The sequence below is a fragment of the Etheostoma spectabile genome, chromosome 20, assembly GCF_008692095.1.
Source record: "Etheostoma spectabile isolate EspeVRDwgs_2016 chromosome 20, UIUC_Espe_1.0, whole genome shotgun sequence".
In the NCBI taxonomy this organism is placed as follows: Eukaryota; Metazoa; Chordata; class Actinopteri; order Perciformes; family Percidae; genus Etheostoma; species Etheostoma spectabile.
This window is the reverse complement of record NC_045752.1, coordinates 26,344,475-26,354,785: the sequence shown is the minus strand read 5'-3', so window position 1 is coordinate 26,354,785 and position 10,311 is coordinate 26,344,475. Positions and strand designations below refer to the sequence as shown.

The following is a 10,311-nucleotide window of genomic DNA, read 5'->3' as shown; positions in this document are numbered from 1 at the left end:
ATTTAGTAAACCAGACAGAAAAGTACGATAAGTCACTAGCTACTTTACAGGTACAGAGTCACAGACTGACAGGACACGCTGCCTCTAAGCTCTGAATGCAAATAAAACAATGAGCTTAAAATGTTGATGTGAAGTAATTAAAAGCATAACCGAGGGATTCAAATGATCAACTATCTGCTAGCGTGAGCTGTCAGTTAGTCCTAGTCTCCAATCTAGCAAAAACATACAGTATGTGGCTGGAAAACGACGTGCGCTGTCAGATAACACCTGATTGTTTATGAGCAGACAGGCTCAGCACTCTGCCAGGCGAACCAGACAACCAAAGTGGCCATCTATTTCAATATTCAACTCATTTGTAACGATTAAAATTGACTACAACTGATAGAATCTAGAAATGAGAAGCCAAGTTGAGTCAATCTTGTGTATACAGCGCCACATCCCAAAAGTTATTCCTGACACTGAGCAGGTCATATGAGCAGGTCTACACCATACTATTCCCCCATGAACAACACGCCTGCAAAACTATTCCCATTTGTTTCTATTTTTGCCTCATATCGGGACTCGCACTATTCTTATTCCTAGATTCAGATTTCGCTTTTACTTGTGTGGTTTGTGTTTTTGTTATTTATAGAGCATTGTTGGACGAGCCTGAGGCCTAAGATAATCATTGCCAACAACTACTTTACTTATTGTTGTGCACATGACAGATTAAGATGCTTGAACCTTGAAAAGCCATATAGAGATAGTGATGGACATGTCTTGTTTCAATGTCTCAACTTTGCACTCTGGACCCTTTTGTCCCTGTGCAGATTTTACATTCCTGTATTTTCCTTTCTTTAACTTAAAACTTCTCCCATATTCTGTTCATTTTCAGGTTCATAACTGTATTTTGAGGTTGTACCAGAATAGGTTTCATTTTCAGAAAACACCATATACATGTTGTACTGCACATTGCTGCAGCTCCTCGTTTCACCCTGTGTGTTGAGCTCTCTGTTTTAGCTCCAGAGTGATGCATTACAGAGACACAAAATAACCCCCCAAATCCATAAAAAGACATTTTTCATAATATGGGCAGTTTAACCTGTGTGCAACCTTTTTTATTTTTCATCTCAATGCCAGGGACTACTACGCTCTGTAGTCAATGCAGTGGAAATGCACAGTAAGCATTGGAAAACAAACATGCTTCATAGTTCCTCGTCTTGTCCATTCCTGTTTTTAATCCAACCGTTTGGTTTCAGCTTTGATTGTCCTATTAAAACTATGTAAATGTGCTGTATTTATATAGCGCTTTTCTACTCTTAACGACTACTCAAAGCGCTTTTACATCGTACAGTTACAGGATACATTCACCATTCACACACTACCATATAAGGTGCCACCTGCTCATCAGATAAACACACACACATTCACACTCCGATGCGCAGCACCGGGGGCAACTCGGGGTTCAGTGTCTTGCCCAAGGACACCTCGACGTGGGACTGTAGGGCCAGGGATCGAACCACCAACCTTCCGATTGGCAGACAGCCGCCCCTTGGTGCTACACTAGTAGGGCTAATGTCTGTCTGTCTAAATAATACCGTCCTTATTTTCTGGACACACCACTGCTGCCAACACAGCTTCGGCGTGCTCCTACTGTTTTGCTCTAAAAATAAAAATCAAATGGTTGAAAGGGCAAAGAGGAGCACAACAGAGGCAGCCTACTTACAGTCACCACCCAACGTAATCGACCCGACCCCTTGAAGGGACCATTACAGATCAAATGTGGACTTTGAAAGAGCTTTTAACCCTCAGGCCTCCAGCTGTCACTACACCGGCCCTTTCGTTTCAACCATTCAATTCTCTGTGCAGCGGTGTGAAAGAAGCCAACAACACTGAACTGAGACCCACTTTGGATGAATAGCAACAGAATACTTCTTTCACTGTTTATTCTGAGTCCCAATCACTCCACTACCCTCGAGGAAAACTGTTGTCGCTTTTGTGCAACTCATTCTTCATCTTCAGTTGCAGAGCAGCTTCTTTTGTGAGATATTATATATGCTGATACCTACAATTGGCTCTGGATCACCAAAGATAATAGGCCTGGGTTGCTGCCAAAATGGAGCTTTTTTGCTGCAGTAGTGCTTGTGTAACTTACTATACAATATATATAGAGACTGTATATTGTACAGTATATTGTTGTCTGTTGAAAGCATTGGCTTAAAAGACTCTGGGATTTTTGCAAAGATATCCATCACTTAACTTTTTTGTTTTTGGTTTTTTTGTTATTTTTTAAAAAGGGACAGTTCCCTTCAAAATTAGAAATACCTATTTGTCCTGTAGTGCTATTTATCAGTCTAGATCATTTTGGTGCTACATAAATCGGCTCATAGCCAGTTCTGGTGATTTTCTTGAGTAACCGGGTCATGATTTCTGGAAAGAGATATTGTTGTTGAGTTTTTCAATTATTTTTCTTTGGGGCTCTGGGCACCACAAGCCGAGTGCCATCTTGTTCCATTATACTGAAGAGAGGGCAGACACCTACGGCCGCTATCTTCAACACTGGGCCGCTCACACCAAAACTATCTAGACTGATAAATAGCACTACAGGTAAGGGGACATATGTGGTTTTGATTTTGAAGAGAACTGTCCCTTTAAGAAACTAAGAAGAAGGAGTAATAAAAACATTTACTCAAGTACTGCAACGTGACTTAACTATTAACATCTTACAAGAAGTTGAAGGGTAGTTTTCTTGAATTCTAGCAATCGTCACAATTCCATAATTGTTGTTCCACTGTTGAGAAACATCTATATGAGCTGAATTCAAAGTGAGCCTGTGTACCGGTCTCCCGAGATTGTCCCGAGATGGTCACTTTAACGACATCATTACGAAAACTCAATTAGAGTAAATGAAAAAGACAAAATAAGCAAGCTGTCAACAAGCTCGGTTTCAATCGGGCATCCTGCTGAGGACAAATGTAATACATTGTATATCCTACGGTCCTTTTTTAACATGATTTTCACATTAATGTGACTAAAGTACATGTTTACATACAAGATGTGTGACTTAAAGCTCAGGTTTTCATTAAATGCTCACGTCAACGCTCGTTACTTTAGTTTCATACAATTTCAATCCAATTGGATGGGAATATACGTAAGGGATAGTGTAGAGCGAGGCGGTTGCTATAGCGAATACAACCCCGACTACATTATTGTTATAATGTGCTGCAAATTGTGCCAACTGAAACACCACCAACTGCTGACTTTCAATAATTACCCATTGAATTTGAAAAACACAAAAAAGGTAAATGCATCTTTTTGCTATTTGTTGTTTGTTTCAGTAACTTTATTAAGTTTATGTTAATGGTCAGCTACATTTGTTCTCCTGCTAGCAATGACCATGCCTTGGTTCTTTAGCATTTAGCCAAGTAACCTAGATTAGTAAATCTAATATTAGCTGATACAATATCTGCATGGATAGCTTTATATTAAAAACAAATGCGGCATCTTGATTTAGTGTAGCAGTGCTGTGGCAACTTTAATGTTGCAGCTTACAGCTGTTCTTGTTTTCGAGACCATGTTGTCAATGTCAACCTTAAGATCTCAGACCTCTCAGATGTATGTTAGAGGACTCATGTGTGAATTCTCACAGAATCACATCTGAATTCATATCTTGCTGCTCAGTCAGAATCTTATTAACGTGGAGTCCCAGTCTCTGTCTCAATAATCATATATGGGATGTTTCAGGCCTGTTGGCAGACATCCATTTATAATGTAGCCAATGGCATACATGTAAATATGAGGAGCCTTTCTCCATGTCCACTGACGTTTCGCAGCTTGCTCTCTAGTAACATGTGCGTGGTCCAGGGAGCTTTTCATGAAAAATGGCTTTCATTATATACTATAAGTACATTTCCAAGCCTGTGGGTTGTTACTTTTACTTGAGTAAAGGTAAATCACTACATCTACGTTTACCAGAGTATTTTTTAACACAAGTATCTGTAGGGAGTACTTTTGCCATCTCTGAGCATAAGTCATGTAATCATTGCAACTGCATGTGTACAGCGGTCCATATTTACTACAGCGTGTATACTGTAGGTGAACTACGCACTAAACTAGAGGGGGGCTAAATCGCAGAAAAATAACCAAGTCACACAGGCGAACTGCAAATGCTTGTTTATTTTCACTGAAGCAGCTATTTGACTGCAGGACCTTCACTTGTAATGCCATACTTTTCCATTATGGTGTTACTCCATAGGTCTTGAGTGCGTTGTTTATATGCCTTTACAGTAGCAGAGGTTGCATAATTCTCTGTTTGTGTGCATGTATTATAAAGTGCCATGCCCATATGTGCTTGAAAATAATAAATCATTAGCTGGGAAGGCAAACTCAGAACCCCTTTCATCATGAAGTAGAACGGAGGAATTTGTCTTGTAAATGCATACGGACAGCTTACAGGCTCCCACTGTACACACTGACACATGAGGACAAAAGGGTTGCACATTGCACACAAGGGGAAACTGCAGGACACGTAAATGAGAGGTCTTTTTCACGGTTAGGAAGGCTGCTGCTATGGTTCCTCTCAAGAATGCAACACAGCTTGATTTATCAGACTGGAGCACAATGGAAGTGGAAATAAAAAAAAAAAAAATGTAAAAAGGCCTGGGCTAAAAATAACAGGGGAGCAGAAATGGTGCCAGAGTGGATTCTGAAAGGAGATTCTGATCAGTGGTTCCACGCCGAGGAACGACTCGCACTGAATTTACAGAGTGGCTTCTACAGACAGACAGACGGACAGACACATACGGACGCCTGATCAGCACACGTGCACTGATCAGCTGTCCATACTTCCACCTTTCATTTACATTTAGTAGTGTTGGTACCCTTCGTGCTATTCAGGATGGAAGTGTTCTTACAAATCAAGCTTGGATGTTTAAGGAAAGGCGGAGTAGGAAAGTTATTATTATTATTATTATTATTATTATAGCAAGAGGGGAAGGAAACAAACTAGCAACTTTGTTGTCTAATGCCGCTTTCTGATGGGACTGTTTCGACCCAGGCAGCCAAAGATGCCAGGTGCCTGTTTCACATGTGATTCGCAATTCTTAAAAACAGACGTAAACATCTTTCAGTCATTTTCAGGTCATTTATACAAATGCTTGTGAATGTGTTGATTAGGGAAAGTTGTAGAAGTGGTCACTTGTTGCGCAGCTTTCACACAAACCTCTTGTTGGGTGGACTACTGAGCTTTGAATCAAGTGCTAAGACTGGCTCAAGTGTTGGTCCAGTTCTGGGGGCCAACACAGGTACAAAGTGTAGCTACCTTGATGTGACTTCAACTCCAATTAGTTTCATCTAAATAGTTTGTATAAAAAAGTCCAATAAATACAGCGATATCATTTGCATTTGGTGTCAATCTACAGTTTTTCGTTTTCTGAAAGACCTACCCTCATTTTAAGGTCATTATTATCCCCAACTACTGCCCAACTGTACCGAGCGAAATCATTGATATCATCATAAAGGAAAAAGCCCCCCCCCCCCCCCCCCCAAAAAAAAAGAAGACTGTTTGGGATGGATGCCTGTGGCACCGGTGTTCTCGCCTCAGTTCTCAGATTTGGAGGTTTTACAGATGCTGACAGAGCAAGAAAAAAAACACAACAGTTCTGCTTCTGCCACATGATTAGCTCTGCCCCCATTTCTTTTCTTTCTGCTTTTCTACCCTGATGATGCTGACTGTAGCTCCTGTGCCTGCTCTGCTGCCAGAGGCCTAAGCACAACAACCCCAACCAGGGGCCATGCACGCAGCAAATATTCAACCTAAAATGTTCCCACCTCGGCCCCTTTTACATCTGGGAACTGGGGAAAGATGAGGGCCAAATGTCTCTGAACACCGAACACAGAGCACATTAACAATACCATTTCTTTGTAGGTTAAACAGGGGCAGGAACACGCACGGTCACAGGGTGCAGATATTACATTTAAATCGACATGGCTATTTTAAGCTGATGGACATCTTTAGCAGATCCCGCTCGCGCTCAGCTGATGCTGACGTGTTGTGGCGTGCCGTGCCGCAGGAGCAGCCAGAGATGGAGCGGAGGGCAAAGTTTCGGTATGCAGCACGAGCCAAGTCAACTGGCAACGCTTGCAGCAGTGAATCTCCTCACCCACGGCCTCTCCCACCCCGCTAAACTACAGCAGGCCAACGCTGCATCCTCTGTTTGGCCTCCTCTCTGTGGCCTCTGACGAGCGTACTGTACTGGAATACAACAGGCGGATGTACATGTGGGGGATCTGCCAGACATTTTCATTTCTTTTGTACTGTAAGTCCGACTCAACTGTGGCTCTCAACTGGCAGACCTCTGGTGCTTATTGTTCCAAACATGCATGATTACAAAACCGAATCTGAAGTTTGTCACATCGTCAGCAGAAGCAGCAGCTAACTTGCAAAGACGGCGACGCACAGATGTGACAATATTAGTTCCACTCAGGCCGTAATTGCATGTTCAGCCCATGTTATTCGTGGAACGCCGAGCACACATAATGAATGAAGAAATCACACGACCACTCTGAGCAGGTCTCTGCAGCAGGGGGGAGGAAGTGTTTACATGTAAATGTGTGTGTGTGTGTGTGTGTGTGTGTGTGTGGTGTGTATGTACACACATTAATAAGGGGGGGAAGGGTGAAGGGTGAGGGATCCCTGTCAAAGGGCAAACACACCCGCTCAGCAGCGCCGAGAGCAACCCCCCAGGCAGGAAGCTGACACTGTGCATCAGTCAGGGCACAGGAGGAGGACACCCCCACCCACATTCCCCGTGATCCCTGACAGCATCCCAACCTGACAGCCCGAGACGTTCCCACATTGCAGGGAGACAAGACTCGACCCGCTCTTTTTTCATCCAGCCGCAGTTCGGGATGAAATTAAGAGGGAGGACAAATAGATTTGATCCAAGCAAAGGATGTTCAGAGAAAGGAAGGAGGGAGGGAGAGGAGGACGGTTAACACAAAACAGATGAAGGAGAAGGAGGAGGACAGTGAGAACCAGAAAAAACACTGTGTGTGTGTGTGTGGTGTGTGGTTTGTTGTTGTGTGGGTGTTGTTTGGTGTGATGTGTGTGTGTGTGTGTGTGTGTGTGTGTGTGTGTGTGTGTGTGTGTGTGTGTGTGTGTATATACAGCAACCCCACAGTGGTGCTTTGAGCTAAATGCTAACAGCAGGAGGGGGGGGAGGTGTTTATTATAACCATCCCTAATAAATGGTAAATTAAAAGAAATAACTCAGAAATTATCAGTGCACAAATAATCACATAATCATCAAGTTTATAGATGATGAAAAAATATTTCCTGAGGCCACTTTTGTTAACTTGATGCTTTATAAACCACTTATCATAACTTATTACTCTTAGCATTAGTAGCAAGTTTATAATTGCCATCCAAATGTGTATAGATTGTAGAAGTATTGACCAATGACAAAGTATTAACTGTATTAAAATAATCTAAATACATAAAAGGATTTCATAAGACACTGAACTAAATAATATTAATTATAGTATTACTAATCATTAGTAAACAAAGCATCACTTCATTGTTAACAGTTCAAAAACTAGTAACTAAAGTTAAAACTATCAATGTACCGTTTATTAGTGATGGTTATAAGAGTGTATTTTTTAATAAGCTCCTTACCGCGAGGTTAACGCCCAATACAACACAACTAATTTACTGTGGCCACGTCCACACGTGAAGCTACGTCCAGCCGGGTGGAGATAACCAGGATGAGAAGGTGAAGCTACGTCCAGCCGGGTGGAGATAACCAGGATGAGAAGGTGAAGCTACGTCCAGCCGGGTGGAGATAACCAGGATGAGGAGGGGAAGCTACGTCAGCCGGGTGGAGATAACCAGGATGAGAAGGTGAAGCTACGTCCAGCCGGGTGGAGATAACCAGGATGAGAAGGTGAAGCTACGTCCAGCCGGGTGGAAATAACCAGGATGAGAAGGTGAAGCTACGTCCAGCCGGGTGGAAATAACCAGGATGAGAAGGTGAAGCTACGTCCAGCCGGGTGGAGATAACCAGGATGAGAAGGTGAAGCTACGTCCAGCCGGGTGGAGATAACCAGGATGAGAAGGTGAAGCTACGTCCAGCCAGGTGGAGATAACCAGGATGAGAAGGTGAAGCTACGTCCAGCCGGGTGGAGATAACCAGGATGAGAAGGTGAAGCTACGTCCAGCCGGGTGGAAATAACCAGGATGAGAAGGTGAAGCTACGTCCAGCCGGGTGGAGATAACCAGGATGAGAAGGTGAAGCTACGTCCAGCCGGGTGGAGATAACCAGGATGAGAAGGTGAAGCTACGTCCAGAGGTGGAATAAACCAGGATGAGAAGGTGAAGCTACGTCCAGCCAGGTGGAGATGAACAGGAAGAAAATCGTGAAGCTAGGTCCAGCCAGGTGGAGATTCCAGGATGAGAAGGTGAAGCTAGGTCCAGCCAGGTGGAAACCAGGATGAGAAGTGAAGCTACGTCCAGCAGGTGGAGATGACAGGAAGAAAAGGTGAAGCTAGGTCCAGCCAGGTGGAGATTACCAGGATGAGAAGGTGAAGCTATGTCAGCCAGGTGGGATAACCAGGAGAAAAGGTAAAGCTACGTCAGCCGGTGGAGATAACCCGGATGAGAAGGTGAAGCTAGGTCCAGCCAGGTGGAGATACCCAGGATGAGAAGGTGAAGCTACGTCCAGCCGGGTGGAGATAACCAGGATGAGAAGGTGAAGCTACGTCCAGCCAGGTGGAAATAACCAGGATGAGAAGGTGAAGCTACGTCCAGCCAGGTGGAGATGACCAGGAAGAAAAGGTGAAGCTAGGTCCAGCCAGGTGGAGATTACCAGGATGAGAAGGTGAAGCTATGTCCAGCCAGGTGGAGATAACCAGGAAGAAAAGGTGAAGCTACGTCCAGCCAGGTGGAGATGACCAGGAAGAAAAGGTGAAGCTAGGTCCAGCCAGGTGGAGATTACCAGGATGAGAAGGTGAAGCTATGTCCAGCCAGGTGGAGATAACCAGGAAGAAAAGGTAAAGCTACGTCCAGCCAGGTGGAGATAACCAGGATGAGAAGGTGAAGCTAGGTCCAGCCAGGTGGAGATACCCAGGATGAGAAGGTGAAGCTACGTCCAGCCAGGTGGAGATGACCAGGAAGAAAAGGTGAAGCTAGGTCCAGCCAGGTGGAGATTACCAGGATGAGAAGGTGAAGCTATGTCCAGCCAGGTGGAGATAACCAGGAAGAAAAGGTAAAGCTACGTCCAGCCAGGTGGAGATAACCAGGATGAGAAGGTGAAGCTAGGTCCAGCCGGGTGGAGATACCCAGGATGAGAAGGTGAAGCTACGTCCAGCTGGGTGGAGATAACCAGGATGAGAAGGTGAAGCTACGTCCAGCTGGGTGGAGATAACCAGGATGAGAAGGTGAAGCTACGTCCAGCCAGGTGGAGATAACAAGGAAGAAAAGGTAAAGCTACGTCCAGCCAGGTGGAGATAACCAGGAAGAAAAGGTAAAGCTACGTCCAGCCAGGTGGAGACAACCAGGATGAGAAGGTGAAGCTAGGTCCAGCCAGGGTGAGATAACAAGGAAGAAAAGGTAAAGCTACGTCCAGCCAGGTGGAGATAACCAGGAAGAAAAGGTAAAGCTACGTCCAGCCAGGTGGAGATACCCAGGGTGAGAAAGTGAAGCTACGTCCAGCCAGGTGGAGATTACCAGGATGAGAAGGTGAAGCTATGTCCAGCCAGGTGGAGATAACCAGGAAGAAAAGGTAAAGCTACGTCCAGCCAGGTGGAGATAACCAGGATGAGAAGGTGAAGCTATGTCCAGCCAGGTGGAGACAGCTTTTTTAAACAGACCACGGTATCCATCACAGATTTACTGGTGCAGAGATGGAGACGACGTATTGTTCTTATTGTTCATACTTTCTAGTATGTATCTCATTCACTCTCTTTCACCCTCTTTCTCTCTCATGAGCTAAAATATAAATTTCCTAAGTCATATTACCTTCAACTGCTCGCTGTTTTTCATCACAGAATGACAGTGGCTAAGGAAAGGAGGTTGTAGGCTGTGGAGAACAGGTGGTGTTTGAGGGGTTTCAAATTATATTTATTATGAGGGGGAGCATCGTTGCGGTCTAGGCGATAGGTGGGAAGCATGTCAAGATGATGAGTGAGGGAATGAGCAGAAGAAGTAAGAAGAAGGTGGGGAAGAATAAAAAGCCAGAGAATGAAAACACTGGGGGGGGGAGATGACAAGAGGAAGAACAAGAGGTAGGAGGAGGATGAAGAAACTACTTTATGTCCCAACTGGCATTACATTAC

At 44.2% G+C, this 10,311-nt stretch overlaps 1 protein-coding gene across 2 annotated transcripts in view; it reads right to left on the bottom strand.

Moving 5' to 3' along the window:
- The window catches only part of kcnh5b (potassium voltage-gated channel, subfamily H (eag-related), member 5b), a 196,240-nt gene that overhangs the window by 158,387 nt on the left and 27,542 nt on the right, over positions 1-10,311 (bottom strand). The gene's annotated exons all lie outside the window — the stretch shown is intronic.